This window comes from Talpa occidentalis, unplaced genomic scaffold (assembly GCF_014898055.3).
Source record: "Talpa occidentalis isolate TD23 unplaced genomic scaffold, MPIMG_talOcc4v2.1 talOcc4.2, whole genome shotgun sequence".
Taxonomy (NCBI): domain Eukaryota; kingdom Metazoa; phylum Chordata; class Mammalia; order Eulipotyphla; family Talpidae; genus Talpa; species Talpa occidentalis.
Window position 1 is genome coordinate 32846649 of NW_023602073.1, and position 19725 is coordinate 32866373.

General features: G+C 49.3%; 1 pseudogene; it reads right to left on the reverse strand.

Moving 5' to 3' along the window:
• Positions 1-1389: 1389 nt before the first annotated feature.
• Positions 1390-15660, reverse strand: LOC119251174 (class I histocompatibility antigen, Gogo-OKO alpha chain-like; annotated as a pseudogene).
• Positions 15661-19725: the final 4065 nt, after the last annotated feature.

Below are 19725 nucleotides of genomic sequence, written 5' to 3' on the forward strand. Positions count from 1 at the left end.
TGGCACCCGCCTATCTCCATGCTCACCCCTTCCCCCTCCCCTTTGGAGATCTTTGCCCGTCTTCCCCTTTTATCCCTTTGTATAAATACCCCTGCCCTCTGCCAAAGAGCAGGACGCTGGTCTTTCAGACATGAGTTGGCCGCCCTCCTCATTTGTCGACAAATTAAACTGCTTTCCTTTTCCTCAAACTCTGTTTCCTTTTATTGGCTGAGGGAAACTGAGGCTGGCGTTCGGTATGGGGGGGGGATGGGTTTCCTGTCTTTATTATGCACTGACTCCTCTGAGAAAGCCGCTCTCTGAATACAGGGTATCTGTTTGTTTTATGCACAGCACATAGCACATAATATATAGATATTGGTGGAGTGAAATGAATTAATAACTGACAAGTGTTTCTGATACAAATAAATCAAAAGCAAAAAAATGAGGTGAAAGGTATTTTCACATTTTAGACAGTTGACTTTTTAAAATCCATAAATCCCTGACTGAGCAATGCCATCCCTCCCCCCGTGTTCCAGCTCAGAGACTACTCTGAACTGTGTCATCACATGAGTGGTGGGGAGCACCCCCATCTTTCTAGAGCCAGGGCCCCCACACGGTTGTCCTTCCTGAAGGAAGAGCTCCCAGAGCCCCTGGGCCCACCCACTGAGGGAGACACAGGACAAGGAGGGACACACTCACCTGGGGACCCCCTGGGGCAGCTGGAGGAGGAGCAGCAGGGAGGGAGGAGGCAGAGCACAGAGCTGGGGCAGGAGCAGGCTCCATGTCCTCAGGGCTGGGGAGAGACAGGGCAGGAGGCAGCCAGGCCCACATAGAGGATCAGGCAGCCAAGAGCTCTAGGCTCAGGGGGGAGCAGGGCCCAGGGACCTCCCACCAGCAGGAGCAGGCCCTTCCTAGTGACCCCTAGGCCTTGAGACCAAGAAGGACAGACCTGGCTCCTCTCAAGGCTTCTGAGCCCCTCTGCTGCTAGAACATGAGGTTTATTGGAGAAAAAACATCCTCCCTTCTCTTCCCACCCTGTGGAACAACACCCCAGACCCACACTGCTCAGAATACCAGGCCCCTCCTTTCCCTGCACCTGGGCCTGGGGTGCAAACTGCCCTCCCCTCCCCATCGTCACACCCAGTGACTCCCCAAGACAGAGGCCCAGACCCAGGCCCCCAGGAAGGACAGGCCAGCGCCTGCTTGTGGTCCTGTCCCCTCAGTGTGAGCAGGTGTCCCTGAGAAGCATCAGGACACATTATCCCCCAGGAGTCGGTCCCCCAGGTTCCCCCTACAGACCCCTGTCCTGCTCTGTCTGCTTGTTCAGTTCACCTGAAGGTCAGTCCCTCCCCACCCCTGACCTGCCAGGGACAAGGATGAGGCCCTGCCCCAAACACAGCAGGAGCCGGGTCAGATCTCCACTGAGGGCTTCTGGGCGCCCTCCTTTTCCTTGTCCTTGCTAACCCCGGGGGTGGGGGGGCGGATTTCTGCCCCAGGGTCAGGGACCTGCTGGGACAGAGCAGCAAAGAAGGGGAAATGAGTCCTGATGAGAGAAAACACACTCCGTCTGTTAGCAGGGAGAATGAGGGGCACCCCTGGGCCCCAAGCCTGCATGCTCTGTCTGGGTTCTGCCATCGGCCGCATAAAGGCAGAGCACACTCCTAGCGTGAGCTCTCAGTAGAGTCCCGTGCGGGGAAAGATGGGATAACAGTTTCCCAACCAAACACTGAAAGTTACCCCCCCACCCCACCCCAGGGTAGAGGACCAGCCAGACTCCCTGGGGAGAGGCCCAAGCTGCAGGATGTGCCCCACCCCCACCCCAGCTCTCAGCCCAGCCCAGCCCCCAGCTCCACCCACCCCAGGGGGAGGGGAGCAGGAGGGAAACTTGGACCCAAAACTGCCCCAGGAGGACACACCCAGAAACCTCATCTCCCCCCAGTGCTGCCCTTGGACCCATGTGGGGAGGAAAAAGAGGGGGTGGAGGTACAGAGCACAAGGTGGGTGTCCCTGGACAACCCTGGGGGACACTGGACACCCTGCAGGAAGGACACTCACCCCCTTCACCGCCTCTCCAGCTCCTCGGAGTCTGTACCTGCTGCTTCCTCAACGCACACTGTTCCCTGTTCCCTGTTCTGTCTTGTCAGATACAAATTGTCCTGATGCTGATGGGTTAATCATTTACTTCCCTCTTTAACGGACATATGCCTCTAGTTTTTTTAATTGTTTCAAGTGCTTTTGAAATAGTTTTAGGTAAATACCTAAGGTTGCCCAAATACCGTGGAGAAGGTAAAATGAATTGTGAATTGAAAATACAACTACTGATGGGAAGAATAAACCCCTTTCTCCAACGTGCCATCCAGTGAAGTTTATGTAGACAAGGTTAGGATGAGGGGTCACAAGGAAAGCCTCTTCCATAAACGGTGCTGGGGACACTGGACAGCCACGTGCAAAAGAATGAAACTAGACCACTGTCTCCCACCTCACACAAAACTCAACTCAAAATGGATAACAGGCTGGGACGTAAGACCAGAAGCCATAAAATCCATGGAAGACAACAAGGACAGAACGCGCCACGACATACATTTCAGATATCTTTGTGGCTCCATCCCCTGCCGCAAGGAAAAGAAAAGGGAATATAAAACAAAAGGGACAGATAGCAAATATCTACAAGTGTTAGAGGAATAGGCCTGGGTCTGCTGCCCGTCACTACTAGAAAGCCACAAGCAGAGTCAAGAATTGAATCTATAAGCACTTCCACTTCCCAGATCACAGGCCATTGATCTGAGAGAATGGGGGGCATCGCACCATTCCCCCATTTCATCTCCAGCTGGCCTTGTTATAATCAGTTACATAAAGGCAGTCACAGCAAACAGCCATCAGAACAGCCCATCACAGTTGCTGCTCCTGGTATCCAGCACGTTCAGACTCTAGAACTTGCTATCAGCACCTGACCTCACGCAGGTACTACACTACCACAGTCAGTTTGCACGAATTCAACAGGAACAGAAATTATTATTCAGACCTTTTAATTTTGCTTTGTTGGAACTTCAAAAAGAAACCCTCAGACTGAGAGCTCCTAAAGCCAGGAGTCAGGGCTCAGGACCACGCAATGGTCTCGCCATCAGACTTGGCCTGCGGTATCTGTATCTTGGGGGAAATCCCTCTCAAGGCTCCCAAGACGTCTGGGGTTTCTGGATCTGTCAAGGCATTGCCTTCTTTACCCTATTGACAGACCCTTGTACCCCTAAAACAGGTGCAAGTTTATTGTTTTCTCGTAGGCTCTGAGATCAGTCTGGTTTCTGAAAACACAACATTCCAGACAAAGCCTTGGTAAAATACCATATTTCCAATTGTCTATTAAAGAGAAAGGGAAGAAGAACTTTATTGGATTTATGCAAACAAACTTTTTTTCAAGATTTATTTATGTGTAGAAGAGCTGGGGTGTAGGTCTCAGAGGTGGGCAGGAGAGGGGTGAGAGGATTCATCAGAGACAGAGTGGGGAACAAAACAGGCAGATCTACTGAAATGCCATGCTGAGGGGAGCATCGGGCAAGAAAGGAGAGGTCTGCTGCGCCATGTGGGTAGCTCCCTGGTCAGGGATCCAAATCAGGCCATCACGGTGTCTTTTCCACATGTTTCCTTCCATGTCTCCAAGTTCCTGGTTCAAGTCCAAAGCCAAGAAGCAAGGGGCCTTCTCTACATATCTCTCTCCTGTGAGTCCTTCCAGTGCTCTCTGTGCTGACAAACCTTCATGTTCTGAGTAAATTGTCCATCAAAACAGCCCATCACAGCTGACACTCCTGGTGTCCGTCATGATCAGCCCCAGAACTTGCCGTCAGCCTCCCGGTTATCCTGCCCCTGCTACATCAGAGGGCGTCAGTGTCCGGCACTCTTTCGGGCATCAGCAGGGCAGGATCTCAGTTTAAAACAAGAGCTTTAGTTCAAAGAAAATAGATCATGAGTCATGTAGCATGTGATTGCAGCCTGTGTGTGTGCAGTTTCCTGTCCTAAGTATGGACCCTTCCTCCCTGGCCCCTCTCAGAAGGACAGAGCTGAGGCAGAGCACAGGGCACTGTCTATGGACTCTCACCCGTGTGCTAAATTTCAACCACTCGGGCTCAGGGAACAGCAGTGAGGTTTCTCTAACGAACAGGAGAGCAGGGAAATAAAGTTTCTAAGGTCTCCGTGGCCGGCTGTGTCACCCCAGATAGTGTCCGCAGTGTCCAATAGTCCCAAATTAAGGCTGCCCGTGCAAGGTGGTACAGTCCCGTCAGGGAAGGCCTGGAGCTGGTGGAACAGCCGCAAGCACTGGGCCAGGATCCAACTCACAGTGGCAGCAGGAGGTGCTCCCAGGGGGTCCTCACCTCTAAGGAGACACCCCAGCAGGCACAGCCACAGTCTGATGGCCTGGCTGGATGGGAAGGAGGCAACAGCACCAGGAGGTGGTGTCGGATACTCAGCAGCAATGACAGGTCTCAAAGGGGACCTTGCTGCTGTAGCCTCAGTGGGCTGTGTGCCCTGGGGCAGTATATGGGGAGACAGCGAGCCTCTGCTGTCAGATTGGCTGCCGCTTTTGTCCATGACACTGATGGGGGCTGGTGGTAAAGTGCCCACCCACTGTCACCCACTGCCACTCCCGCTGCTGGTTGTAGGGGCCACAGCGGTCAGGGTGGCCTGGGCCCTGTCCTCAAGCAGCGGCCTCCTGGAGCCTGCCAGGGTGGGTGGGGTCCATTCAAACACAGCTGATGCCCCCCAGCTTTCATCCCTAGCCCAGCGAGGTGGCCTCAGCAAAGCTGTCTTGTGGCACCCACTTCAGGGCAGCCTTGGTGCTGCCCAGAAGCAGCTCCTCTGGGGGGCAGGGGAGGGGGAGCCTAAGCCCTAGGGGTTCCTTTGCTCAAACCTGTCTTGTTCTGGGGGAGGAGCCCTCTGAAGGCTGCCTGCCCCTGGCAGGAAACCCCCCTCTGCCACCACCTCTAGAGCTGTGCCCACCAGCTCCCACCTGCACACGCAGGTGCCAGGGCGGGAAACCGCCACTGCTGCTGCCAGCCCTTTCAGACTCCTGCTCCCACTGACCTCTGGCTGTGCCCACTGGGGCAGCTGTACCAACAAAGCCCGCATGTTGCACCACTCAGGGGGTAGGAAAGAGCTGGGTAAGCCACAGGGGTCTGGAGTCAGTGTCACACACTATACTATTATATACAGGCATATACACATTCACATGTATCTATTAATGCCTTTAGTAAATTTTACTTGGAAAATTTGTGTTGTGAATTTGTATCAAATGAGTGAGAAATCCAGGGATAGTGACAGGCCCTGCACATCTCTACTTCACAGTCTGAAATGTTGGGTGGCCTCCTGACCCCTCTTTCTCATAACCCAGATGTCACATTGGGAAATGCTATAAAGTCCATCTCTAATATATCCGGCTCCAACGACTTCCTATTATTTTCCTGATCACACCCCATAAAGCTACCAAATTGTTCATCCTAGAATCTGTGCTAGTTTCCTACATTTATCTTCCCACCTCTCACCCTGCACTGTTGATTCTGCACAGCAGCCAGACTGGGGCTTCTAAAGAGAAGTTGCAGCATGTCACGCTCTGTCCAGAAAGGTCCGTTGATAACACACCTTACTCAGAGAAAAGATTATGATTCCAAACCAATCTTCAGTTTCAAGCCTAAATATTTGGCAATTATTTCCTTTTATAGAAAAGTATAGTTTTTTTCACTTTGAAACATAGCAAAAGCGCAGTGTATCAGTTTAGTGAAAAATCCAGTAGCCAAATATTCAACTTAGGCATGAAGTTTCCCTTTGTAAATACATTTAGAATCACATAATTCTACGCTTACTACATAATGGTTTTAAATAAAAGCCATCAAAATTATTAGTGAAATAATTCCACATCTGGATTGAATCATGGTAGTATGGATATTTTTTAGAAATTCCAGCTTATTTCTTGATCAGTAACATGTAACATTTGACAATGTTCCCAGAGAAGCAGCTTCCTGTGTGTGGGGAGATGACAGTGTCATCACAGCTGCTAGGAAGTGGGTCACTTGCACAGTCACTGCTAGATTCTATCAGACCTGCTGTCATGCCGAGGCTTCCCCGTGAACTGCTGGACCCGCATGGAAGACGGAGCTCACTCCTGGCACCAGGCACCACATGAATCCTGTATTTATGTTTCCTTGTTATGGCGCTGAGCCTTGGTGTTATTAAACACAATGAGTTTTTCTTAATAAATGTGGTGAGTTAAAGCAGAAGGACATAACCTGGTCACCTCAATCATTTACTTTCTCTCCACCTTTTTAAAAAATTATTGATGAGACAATATAATTTAAAGGTTCACTGGCTGGAAAGACACAGTCACCTCTTAGGTCACCCCTGGTGTTTACACAGGAGGTTGGTTCCTCTTGGTCTCTCAGCATGACCATCCCTCAGCAGGGCCCTCAATGCGGAGTTTCAGATGCTACCATTGCTATGACTCCTGGCTGGGTGTAGATTATTTCCCTCATTAAAAATATTTGATAATTGGGTGATAATCTACTCAACCTTTGTAACTTTTCCCTGGGATAACTTTTCATTTTTTACCATTCCCTGCTGGCTGCTGTGCTTTTCTTCTGTCACCTTCTTCACATAACTGTGGTCCTTTCCTTTCAAAGGAGGGAGAATTTTTGAATGAGCCTCCAATTCTGTCCCGCAATGTAAAATATTGTCCACAGTTGTAGTCAAAGAAGAGGTGAAGGTGTGTATGGTGAGCTGAGCCATTAATAAATGGCCTTAAGATCTGAAGATATGAAAATCACCATCATGAATGGAAACTGTCCAGTAATTGACCAAGATGTACACCCTAAATAAGCCAGCTTGTGGGATGAAATATCATGTGAGACCAGGGAGGAGTCAGGTCAGAAGCCTGAAGGAATCTTCTAATCCTGCAGCACAGGGACATTTTCAGAACTGTGACTAAAGACCCAGGTCAGGGCTGGGAAAAATGAAGAAAGGAGGTGAGGGGGGAGTGGACCAAATGCCCTCTGGGCACCACACATATGTGTGGATGGTACTTCCCATTAACCACGCAGGGCAAGTTCTCCCTGGGACATGAAAGCCCTCAGTGGACAAGATTCCCCCACTCCCTTCCCTACCTGAGCGCTTCTTCCTCCACATCACAGCTGCAGCCACCACAGCTCCAGGGAGCACAGCTCCAAGGAGAACCAGGCCAGCAATGATGCCCACGGTAGAGTTGGTGGAGTTGGTAGGGACAGTGGGCTAAGAAGGGGGCACTGGAAGGGAAGGGAAGGTGAGACCCTGAGTCCCAGGCCTCATTCTGACCCTCTGAAGGTCTCCAGAAGGGCTCCTGATTCCTCTGATCAGAAGCTCAGTGCCCACGTCCCCCTCCTCACCCCATCTCAGGACTCGGGGCTCCAGCAGCCCCTCATGCTGCACACGGCATGTGTATCTCTGCTCCTCTCCAGAAGGCACCTCCACAGTCACCCACTTCTGGAATTTTCCATCCCTCTCAGTTCCCAGGCCTGGTGTCCACCAGCTGTGTGTCCTGGGTCAGGTCCTCCCCATCTCGCTGCCTGGTCAGGGTGATGTCCGCAGGGTAGAAGCCCAGGGCCCAGCACCTCAGGGTGACCTCATGCTCAGAGATGAGGTGGAGGGTCACATGTGCCTTTGGGGGATCTGAGGAGAAGGGACAAAATATTCACGCTTTGGGTTTTTCCTTCCTGGACACTGAAGCAGCCTCACTGACCATCCTCAGAATGAACATGACTTTTGGTTTGGAGGGAGGAAGCACAAAACCCAGAAACCAGCCTAGTCTGGAGAATCTGGGATAATCAGGTGAGAGCCCAGGGTAGGAGGATGCAGGTCTCCAAGGAGAACACAGACTTTTGCCCCTGACCTGGGTGGAGGGTGAATGACACAGAAAGGCAGGAGTCAGATCCAGAAATGTTCTCAGACCAAAAACAAGACCTTGAAAGAGAAACTCATGGTTCCCAGGATGGCTGCGGGGTCAAAAGGATCAGGGAAGAGTTATTTCAGGATGGCCTCCCCTCCCTCGGGAAAGACTGGATTCCTTAACTGTCCAGAAAAGTGGTGTCTTCTGGGCGAGTCTCTCTCTAGCACAGAACATGCAACCCAGGGGGACTCTCCCTCTCTGCCCAGAAAGCAGGTGCTGTTCTGCCCATGATTCCATTTCCCCGTGGGAGCCAGGAGAGGGGAGGTCCGAGGCCTCGTGGCCCCTCTTACCTGTGCGCTGCAGCACCTCCTCCCCCATCTCCAGGAGTCTGCGGAGCCGCGGGAAGCACCTGCTCTGCACACTGTGCCTGACGCGCTCGGCCCTGCCCGCCGCCTCCCACGCGCGCTGGGTGATCTGAGCCCCCGAGTCCGCGGGGGTCCAGGAGCGCAGGTCCTCGCTCAGGGAGATGGAATCCGCGCCGTCGTAGGCGAACTGGTCATACCCGCCGAGGAGGCTCAGGTCTGGCCCCACTTCACAGCCGCACATCCTCTGGAGGGTGTGAGACCCTGAAACCCACCCCTGTGGTCACCCCGAGGTCACCCGAGGTCACCCCGCCTCTCACCCTGAATAAACCAAAAACTGAAAATGAAAGGGCATGCGGGAAAGGCTCCCCGGCTCTTCCCGATGGAGGGGCCTGGCAGAGCCACCATCCTCGAGGGGTCAGTCAACCCTGAGACTCGCGAACCCCCGGCCTGATGGTGGGAATGGGGGTGGTGACCTGATCTTGGAACCGCTCCACGGAGATCACCGTCCTCGGTCTTGTCAATATTTGCCAGCCTGTAATCGAACCCGCGCTGCAGAGGCTGCGGACAGCTTCACAGCGCTGTGCTCAGCCCACTGTGATCCCGGGGAGGCCCCAACACATTGATGTCTTCTTTGGTTCCCCTAGATTCCTGCTATAAGTGAAACCATCTAATATTTTTCTTTTTCCTTCTGGCTTATTTCACTGAACACACACAATTCCTTCTAGCTCCATCCACGTTGCTGTGAATGGCATGAGTTTATCTTTTTTGATTGCTGAATAATATTCCATTGTGTATATATACCACACCATCTTGATCTAGTCATCTATTTTTGGGCATTTGAGTTGTTTCCAGGTTTTGCCTATTGTAAATAGTGCTGCAATAAACATAGGGGTACAGGTGTTCTTTTGAATCAACCAGGTGTCAAATATTTGAAAAAGTCTCTGATGAGGCTGATTGGCAGCCATGAGGAAATCCTGGTCTATGATCTTGCTAAAGTGACCAGAAGCGCTGGCACCATACTTGTTAGAAACACAGACTCCCACACCCTACTTGAGACCATCTGAAATTTAAGAAGATATCCACATGGTTTCTGGGCACAGAAAGGCTTGGGGCTCCCTGTTATACACGCCCCCCAGGTGCAGTGTCAGGATGGCAGAGGCTCCTGGTGTGCCATCTGGCCATGCCCCTCAGCAATGGAAGTCCAGGGTTCACTGGGCTTCGTTTATTTGGACTGGACTTTGATTTCATTTATCCTCAAGACTTTAAACATCATTTTTATAGTATCACCTCCAAGTGCATTTCTCCAGTCCACACATTTCTCCCAAACTCCAGATTCACCTGCTCAAGTGCGGACACAACTATCTCATTTGCTTTTCTAATAAATATTTCAGCTTCAACAGATCCTAAACCGAATGCCTGTGATTCTCTCTCCTCAAATATACTCCCTCTGGAAACTTCTCTATGCTATTAAAGGCAAACCATATCTTAGTTTGGGCAATTTGAAGAACTTTTTTGGTGTTCTCTCTGACTATTTTTTTCCCTTCTCCAAGTTCTACCCATTAGGAAATGGCGCAAAAAGTCCATCATTTAAATAAATGAAGAATCTAACCACTCCTACTATTTTTGTTGCCTACATCCCAGGCCAAGCAATTAATATCTCTAACCTGGAACACTGAAGTGGTTTCCTACAGTTCTCCCTACTATATCATTGGCCTAAAAGCACTAGATTCTGTTTCCAATGAAACAGCCAAAGTGATCCTTTTAAAAGAAAACTTACATTACGTCTCTCTACTCAAAACTCTCTTATAATCGCCTGTCACGGTTAACAAAATGACGAAACCCTGCTCATAGCCTACCTGGTCTGACTGTGATCCTGTCTTGATGATTCTGCTCCAGCCACACTGGCCTCCTTACTGCTCCCTGGCTGCTCTTGTCCTAGTGCATTTGCACTGTGGATCCTCTGCCTGGAAAGAACTTGCCACAAGCATCTTCATGGATAACTCTTGGTGTTCTTGAGGCCTTTCCTCAAATATCACCTTTTCAATGATACCTACGTGAGTAAAATAGCCATCTTCCTCTTCCCACACACTCCGCATGGCTTTCCCCACTGTACACTTTTCACGGCACTTACCACATTCTCACATGAGCACATCATTGACTGTGTTTACTAGACTGAATAATGGTCCTCAAAGATGTCCACATCCTGGCCTCCAGGAAGTATGGTATATTATATGTCTAAAAGGATTTTATATGTGTGGTTAAACTTAGGATCTTGATATGGGAAGATTATCCTGCATTAGCTGGGCGACCCCAATGATATAGTCAAAAGAGAAAGAAGATTGAGAAAGAAGATGAGGTTAGAAGCAGAGTTCAGACAGAAGATTCTAAGTTTTTGACACTGAAGATGAAGGAAAGGACACAAGCTAAGAAAATGAAGGCGTTGTCTAAAAGTTGAAAAGTTAAGGAAATTAATTCCCCCCAGAACTCCCAGAAGAAACACAACTTATGGACACATCTTAGTCTTCTGACCTTCAAAACTCTAAGATAATTTTTTTTTTACTTTAATCTACCGTGATAGTTTTTTTTTAAAGATTTATTTATTTATGCATACAAGAACTGGGGTACAGGCCAGAGATGTCGGGGTGTGAGAGGATTCACCAGAGACAGAGTCTGGAACAGAACAGGCAGATCAACTGAAATACACTGCTGAGGGGAGCAGTGGGCAAGTCAGGAGAGGTCTGCTGTGCCATGTGGGTAGCTCCCTGCAGTGGTTGCAGCGAGCTTCATAGGTTGCGTCTTACCCCTTGCACCACCAGGGAGGGCCCACCATGAGAGTTTTTTACAGCAGGAAACTAACACATTATGCTGAAAAAAAAAAATACTCTGACTCTCCTCAATTGGACATAGCCTCTAAGAGGCCAGCAAACTTTGTCTGCTTTTAGTTCACTGATATTCCTAATGCAAAAATACTGTGTGCCAAATATCTGACATTTGGTAAATGTTTTTTTGAATAGTCAACGTAGGACACCTCCTTGTTCTAGAGAGATTATCTTTGTTAATTTAGCCTCAGTTCAAATGCAGTTTTGTGGCTACTCTAGCTCATCACCTTCTATTTTTCTTATAAGTGCTGCTCTTTTCTCCCTCCCTTCCTCCCACAGCAACCCCCCTGCACACTACAGCACACAATTTCATTTCCCCTTTTAGAAAAGAAGGGTTCTAAGAGTTTATGGGCCCCATATTCCAAACAACTGTGAATTTTGAACTTTATTTATAAATCCTTAAGTTTAGTTGTTTCCAGCACTAGGATTACTACAGCTAAAGGCAGGTAGAGAGGACAGGTGAACAGAGAAGATGGAAACATAGTAGGAATTTATCTGAGAAAAATGGGATCCCTCCTTTCTGCTAATTGCAGAATCTGGCATTAAGAAGGTTGGAGAGAAGATGGAAGGAATAATCCAGGGAACTGCCAGGGGGGCAAGAGCTAGACCAGACTACACATCTGCTCCCAGCACTACAGACTCCCATGTATAGGTGCCACGCCGGGCCTTGTGGGGACAATGACAGGATAAATACCTCTTGCTGTTGGCGATGGGGCAACCCAGAGGAGGAGATCAGCCCTGAACACAAAACAAGCATAATTCCCAATAAAAATAAAGACAGAAACAAATATCCAGAAGATGGCAGCTGAGGGCCTGAGCCTAGGCTGATTCAGCCACATGAAGTCCTTGCTACCCAGGGTCCTGGAGACAGGATAGGCCCAGGTGGTGTCTGAGTCCCAGTGATCACAGGCCCTGCTGGGACAGGTGCTCCTGAAGGACAAGAACAAAGGAACAGAGAGATGCCCCTGAGGAGTGACCATGTCAAAGCCCACGACGCACTGAGCACCGACTAGACACAGGCCCCGTCTCCCTCGGCTCCTCACAGCCTCTCCTGCACAGACCTAGCACAGGAAACATTAAGATCCTGGACGGTTCTCAGTGCTTCCATTCATTTCTCTAAAAATTTAATATTCTCTTCTTTAACCCAAGAACCCCACCTTGTGACAATGATTAGAAGAAAAAAAAAACATATATACACAGTTTTCTTTTAACTGTTGTGCTTTTCCTTTATAATAGAAGGTCCCTTACTGGTCCTGCCTCCGTCAGTGGCCATGACCAGGGAGGGGGGAGGGGAACCAGGCAGTGTGGAGAGTGGGTCATCTCTACGACATCCCATTTCTGCACAGAATCAGACAGCACAGGGTTGCTATTGCGGTTGAAAGGTGGCAGCACAGAAGGGAAGGAACAGTGAGGGCTTGGAGTATTATTAAAAAAAAAATACCCTGGGCCTCCCCTCGTGGCACAGGTGGTTGAGCGCAGCGCTGTGAAGCTGTCCGCAGCCTCTGCAGTGCCAGTTCGATCCCAACCGGTGGGTGAGGGTCCCACATAGCACAGCTGACCTCTCCTGCCTCGCCTGCTGCTCCCCTCAGCAGTGTACTTCAGTCAATCTGCCTGTTCTGTTCCCCGCTCTGTTTCTGGTGAATCCTCTCACTCCCCCACTTCTGGCCTGTACCCCAGTTCTTGTATACATAAATAAATCTTAAAAAATAAAGAAATTCCAGTTTATCTATTCATCAGTAAAATGCATTTCACAATGTCCCCAAAGAAGAAGCTTCCTGTGTGTCGGGAGTTGACAGTCATCACACCTGCTAGGAAGTGGGTCACTTGCACAGTCACTACTAGATTCTATCAGACCTGCTGTCATACTGAGGCTTCCCGTGAACAAAGTACTACAAGTGGTCATTGCCAGACCAGCAGGGAAGACGGAGCTCACTCCTGACACCAGACACCACCTGAATCCTGTACTTATGTTCCCTTGTCATGGTATGAGCCTTGGTGCTATTAAGCACAATGAGTTTTCCTTAATGAATTTTGGGAGTTAAAGCAAAGGTATATTACCTGGCTCCCTCAATAATTTACTATCTCTCCAACTTTTTAAAAATTATTGATGAGGCTATATAAGTTATAGATTCACGGGCTAGGAAGACACAGTGACCTCTTAGGTCAACCCCTGGTGTTTACCCATGAGGTTGGTTTCTCTTTTTCTCTCACCATGACCATCTGTCAGCAGTGCCCTCAATGTGGAGTTTCAAACGCTGTCATTGCTATGTCTCCTGGCTGGATATAGATTATTTCCCCTCATTAAAAATATTTAATAATGGAGCAATAATGTGCTCAGGGTCTCCCCGGTGGTGCAGCGGGTTGTGCACAGAGCTATGAAGCTGTCCACAGCCTATGGAGCACAGGTTCAATTCCTGGCCCACCAGAGAGTTATTGACATGGCATGGCAGACCTCTCCTGTCTCACCTGCTGCTCCCCTCAGCAGTGCTTTCAGTCCGTCTGTTTGTTCTGCTCCCCACTCTGTCTCTGGTAAATTTTCTCACCTTCTCGCACCTCTGGCCTATACCCTAGTTCTTGTATAAATAAATAAATCTTTAAAGAAAAAATAATGTGCTCAGTCTTTGTAAAGTCAGCATTGAATAATTTCTCTCTCTCTTTTTTTGAAAGATTTATTCATGCACAGAAGAACCGGGGCACAGGCCAGATGCGCGGGAGGTGAGAAGATTCACCAGAGCCAGAGCGGGAACAGAACAGGCAGACTGATGAAATACACTGCTGAGGGGCGCTGCGGGCAAGACAGGAGAAGTCTGCCATGCCATGTGGGTTGCTCTGTGGCTGGCGAGGATCGAACCGGCACTGCAGAGGCTGCAGACAGCTACACAGTGCTGCGCTCAACCTTCTGCACCATCAGGGAGGCCCTAATTTCTCATTTTTTACAACCATTTCCTGCTTGCTGCTGTGCTTTTCTTCTGTCACCTTCTTCACATAACTGTGGTCTCTTTCCTTCAAAGGAGGAATGAGCCTCCAATTCTACCCCACAATGTAAATTATTGTTCACAGCTGAAGTCAAAAGAAGAGGTGAATGTCTGTATGGTGAGCTGAGCCATTAATAAGTGGCCTTAAGATCTGAAGACATGAAAATCACCATCATGAATGGAAACTGAATGGCTTCATCATCACTATCCCCAGGGCCTCAGGGATCAAACCCCTGACCCACACTTACCTGCAACCTGAGTGTAGCTTCCTCCTTGTCTTCCTGTGGGAAGAATCATCATGTGAGACAAGGGAGGAGTCAGCCCATGCAGTCCTAAAGGAATCTTCTAATCCTGGAATACTGTGACTAAAGACCCAGGTAAGGACTGGGAAAAATGAAAAAAAGGAAGTGGGGGGACTGGACCAAATGCCCTCTGGGCAACATGTGTATGGATGGTACTTCCCATTAACCAGGCAGGGAAAGTTCTCCCTCGGACTTGAAAGCCCTCAGTGGACAAGATCCCCCCAGTCCCTTCCCTACCTGAGTGCTTCTTCCTCCACATCACAGCTGCAGCCACCGCAGCTCCAGTGAGCACAGCTCCAAGGAGAACCAGGCCAGCAATGATGCTTTTGAAGTTCTCAGAAGGGCTCCTGATTCCCTTGAGAAGAGGCTCTGTGCCCAAGTCCCCTTCCTTACCCCATCTCAAGATAAGGGGCTCCAGCAGCCCCTCATGCTGCACATAGTATGTGTATCTCTGCTCCTCTCTAGAAGGCACCACCACAGCCAACCACTTCTGGAAGCTTCCATCACCTGCAGGCCTGGTGTCCACCCAATCCATGTCCTGCATCAGATCTTCCCCATTTCTCTGCCAGTTCAGGCTGATGTCCACAGGGTAAAAGCCCAGGGCCCAGCACCTCGGGTTGACCTCATGCTCAGAGATGGGGTTGTGGGCCACATGTGCCCTTTGGGGGTCTGAGTGGGAAGAATCGGAAATTTTATGGTTTATATTTTCTCCATGGACACTGAAGCAGCTTCATGACGATTCTCAGAATGGACAGGACAGGACAATATGCTTGGAAGAAGGAAGCACAAACCCCAGAAACCAGCCTGGTCTGGGAGTCCGGGAGAGTAGGTGAGAGCCTGGGGTAGGATGCAGGTCTCTAAGCATTTTGTTGCTGACTTGGGTGGAGGGTGATGACAAAGACAGGCAGGAGTGAGATCTCCAAAAATGCTCTCTGACTAAAAATCAAGATCTTGAGGGAGAAACTCATTGTTCCTAAGAAGACTGCCAGTGAAAAGGATCCCATGCAGGGTGATTTCAGGGGGTGGTCTCCCCTCTTTCTCAGGAGAAACTGGATTCCTTATCTGTCCCTCAGAAAAAATAGGAGCCTCTGGACCAGTCTCTACTATAGAGTTTTGAAATGTGACAGACAGCTCCTTCTCTGACCAGAAGGGGGCACTTTTCTGACCATGATTCCGTTTTCCCTGAGGGGTATAAGCCTCAGGGAGATGAAAGGCCCCTCAGCGCCTCTTACTTCTGAGCTGCAGCACCTCCTTCCCCATCTGCAGGAGTCTTGGGAGTCACTCCACGCACCTGCCCTCCAGGTTGTTCATTTTGTGCTTTGCCCAAACTTCCTCCTCCACTATGGCAGGTGCCATAGCCTCTCGAAATCACTGTGGAATGGGATCTGTGACCTGCCCTGGGCAAACATTGTTCACCATCCTAGCTCTGATTGTAGTAGCTGCGCAGGTCTCCAGGAGCCATGTAGGGCAGCTTTGAACCTCTGTGCCTCTTGCCTTTGGTTCTGTATCATTGTCCAGATCCTCCTGTCCCATCTGCTCCGCCCTGGGCTCCAGCATCTCCACACTGTGACCTGGAGAGTTGCTGTCAAACCGCCTGAACTGTGTGTGTCATCCATGTAGCCCACGGCGATGTACTGGGGCTCCTTGAGGCTGGGCTGGGAGGTCTTGGTGGTACAGGTCAGAAGCGTGGGAGGGTAAGAGGATTCACCAGAGACAGAGTAGGGAGCAGAACAGGCAGACGGACCGAAAACACTACTGAGGGGAGCAGTGGGCGAGACAGGAGAGGTCTGCTGTGCCATGTGGGCTTCTCCCTGGCCAGCGTAGAATTGAACCAGTGCTGCAGAGGCTGCGGACAGCTTTGCAGTGCGACGCTCAACCACTGTGCCACCGGAGGCCCTGGGAGATCTTGGTTTCTAAAAGCCTTAAATAGTGGGAGCCTGGAGGCAGGAAGGGGTGAAAGCCAGGCTGACACATCTCCCTGGGTCCTGAGTCCCAGGGAGATGGGGCCTGAGGGGAGAAAGTGTTCGGGGAAGGAGGAGCCTCCAGAGCTTGAAAAGGGACATCAGGTGGAGAAGGGGTGAGACTCAGGGGGACAAAAGTGGGAGCTAGGGTGGGGGGGACAGAAAGGCACTAGGACTGAGAGGAACCGTGGGGGGACAGAGGGGCCTAAGGCAACAGCCTCCACCAGAGAAGCCTTTTCTCTCCCCATCCTGCACTCACCAGCCCAGGCCTGGGACACAGCCCTGGAGAGAAGCAGCAGGAGGAGAATTGGGGGCCCCATGACCAGCACTGCTGGGGTCTGGGAGCTTCTGACTCCAGGCTGGTGGACAGAGACTTAACTGGGCAGCAGTGATGCTGGCTTCTCTGGAACCTCCAGGCACTGGGGACTGAGAACTGGGGAGGAGTCACAAGTGTCCAGGCCCAGCACAGGTGGTGGAGACAGAAGGGAGGCTAAGGGGCAGTGGGGTGTCCCCAACAGTAACCTTCCTGCCCTAGACACAGCCCTGGGGCCTGGAACTATGAGAACCAGACTAGGGCCCTGGGGCTTTGCTCTGCCCTCTCCTCTCTTCACCCAGAGCTTTGTCACACTGTCTCCCCGATTCCAGGCCCAAGGACTGGGTCAGCGCTTCTCAGTCATTTTCCTTTCAGAATCTGCATAAAGTCTTACAGATAAGTGAGGACGCCAAGTATACTTTTGTTTATGAGGTATTACTACCCATATTTACCACACTAGGAATAAAGCTGTGTTTAATCATGTAACTATTTCATTTAGAATAATATGTATAACCCAATGCATGTTAACGGAAAGTGTTCTTAACAGAAATAACATTTCTGAAAATAATCGGGGCAATGAGAAGAGTGGATCTTTTGCATTTTATATTTTTGCAATTGTCTTTCTTGTCTGTCTCATTAGAAGACCTTTGCATTTTCATATTTTCTTCTCCATTTGGTCTGTTGTTCTGGTTGAAGTCTATGAAAAAATGTACACTGCCTTACTATAACTATGCAGACACTGCCTTACACAAATATGTTGAAGTAGTGTTTTCAGACAATTTGAAATATTCCACTTTGATACTACATTAAAATATACAGGTGGTGTTTTGGTATTTTCTCCAAGGTTAATTGCAAAGTGAAACCTGAAACAGTATCATTGAATATTTCTTATTCTGTTACATTTCTATACTGCTCTTGTAGAAATAAATTCTGGCCTTTTATCCAGGCAGAGGAAGAACAATCGGTACTTCAGGAATGGTGAGGTCAGAAGCTTTATTATTCATGTATGAGGTCCCAGACCTGGGTAGCCCCGTAAGGTTTGAGCACCGGTTTAAAGACCAAGGGCATTTGGGTTGTTTCCAAAGCTTAGCTATTGTAAACAGTGCTGCTATAAACATAGGGGTGCAGGTGCTCTTTGGAATTGATGTTTCTGTGTCCTTTGGGTAAATACCTAGGAGTGGAATTGCTGGATCCTATGGAAGCTCTATGTTTAGTAGGTCCAGAAATCTCCACACAGCTCTCCATAGTGGTTGGACCAGTTTGCACTCCCACCAACGGTGCAGAAGAGTTCCTTTTTCTCCACACCCTCGCCAACATTTGTTGTTGCTAGTTTTTTTAATATGTGCCATTCTCACTGGTGTAAGATGGTATCTCATGGTAGTTTTGATTTGCATTTCCCTGAAGACAAGTGATGTGAAACATTTTTTCATATGCCTGTTGGCCATTTGCATTTCCTCTTCAGAGATCAAGAAGGTGTGGTACATATACACATGGAATATTACTCAGCATTCAAAAAGATAAACACATGCAATTTGCAGCAACATGGATGGCGCTGGAAGGGATCATGCTCAGCGAAATAAGCCAGAAAGAAAAAGAAATACCGGATGGTCTCACTCATAGCAGGAATCTAGAAAACTTAAATAAGGGACCAGGAAAATGAATAACTATAAGAAAGTGAAAATCAAAATCAACAAACAACTATGAACCAGAGACACTCTATGGGGGCTGGAGGGCGGGGAGGGGAGGATCGGGGTCAAAATAAGGGGGTTCCAATTATATGGGGAATATAAAAATAAAATTTATTTTTAAAAAATCAACAAAAAAACAAAACAAAACAAAACAAAAAATAAAGACCAAGGGTTCCTTTTATACACAACTGTGTCCATATCTCTTACATTGATAGTGATGTGGTTTTTGTGGTCTGTGGGTTTAGAATGTGGGGTCCTTGGGGTCACTCTGGGAAAGGTTTCACCACAGCTTCCGTTTCAGCGACACATGGAGAATTCCCCAGGCGAGTTTCTCCACGAGACAGAGACACTAGTTATATTTAAAGGGAAGGTTTATTAGGGCAAGAGACAGAAGAGTGAGACACTTACATAGACACAGGTGGGCAGGAAGAGCTGCTCCGAAAGGGACAGGTTTGCTGAGAGAGGCCTGCGTGGTTGCAGGCGAGCGGCCTTGAGGAGAGCTGCCTCCACTGAGGGAAGTCAGTGAGGAGAAGCCTTGGCAGGTACAGGTCATGGCAGGCAGGGAGGCTGCTGCCCTGCGGAGAGAGGTATCTGTCACAGGTGGGCAGAGGGATATAGTCCTTTTCTGCTGGGAGGGGCCACTCCTTGTAAGCTTTAGGGTTAGTGGCTGATTTGGGATAACTTTGCAGAATCTGAAAAGACCTGAAATTCCACAATGGGCTCAATCTCCATATCTTACCTTTGGGTGCGCCCTGGGATACCTGCTTGGATGTTATGCTTTGTAATCTAGGCTTTGGCGCCAAAGGATCTTAGTTTTCACAACTGTGTAGTCTGTGCCGAAGGATCCTAGTTTCCACAACTGTGTTGATGGTTATGCTAATCTCTTCTACCCCCATCCTTGTGAGAGCCAGTGTAGGACCAGGATGGCCACAGAGCAGGTTATTTATGATTCGGCAGATGGGGGTAAAGGAGAGTCCTGGAGCCCGCATTGGTTTTATTAGGCTTTTATTGAGCTTTACATGTAGTGTGGCAAACAGGTACACGGTAGCCTGCAGGCCTCCTAGCCCCTGGCAAGTCTTCACTTTGGGCTTCTCTGGCTACTTTCTCCCCTTTTCTCTCCTGCTGCTCTCCTGCTTCTGCTTCTCTGGAGCCTATCTCAATACCCCTCCCGCGGCCCACAGAAGTAAACCAAACAGCTTGCACAATGTAACAACTGCAGGTGCCCCATCAGGCAAGGCAATCCTGAAGGTGGAAGGGCAGAAAAGCCTGAAAACCATTGATCCTACAGCCAGGTTTCTGGTCTTGTGGTGCTTCCTTTTTTCAGTTTTTTTCATTCCTGTCCTCCATCAATAGCATCGTTTTC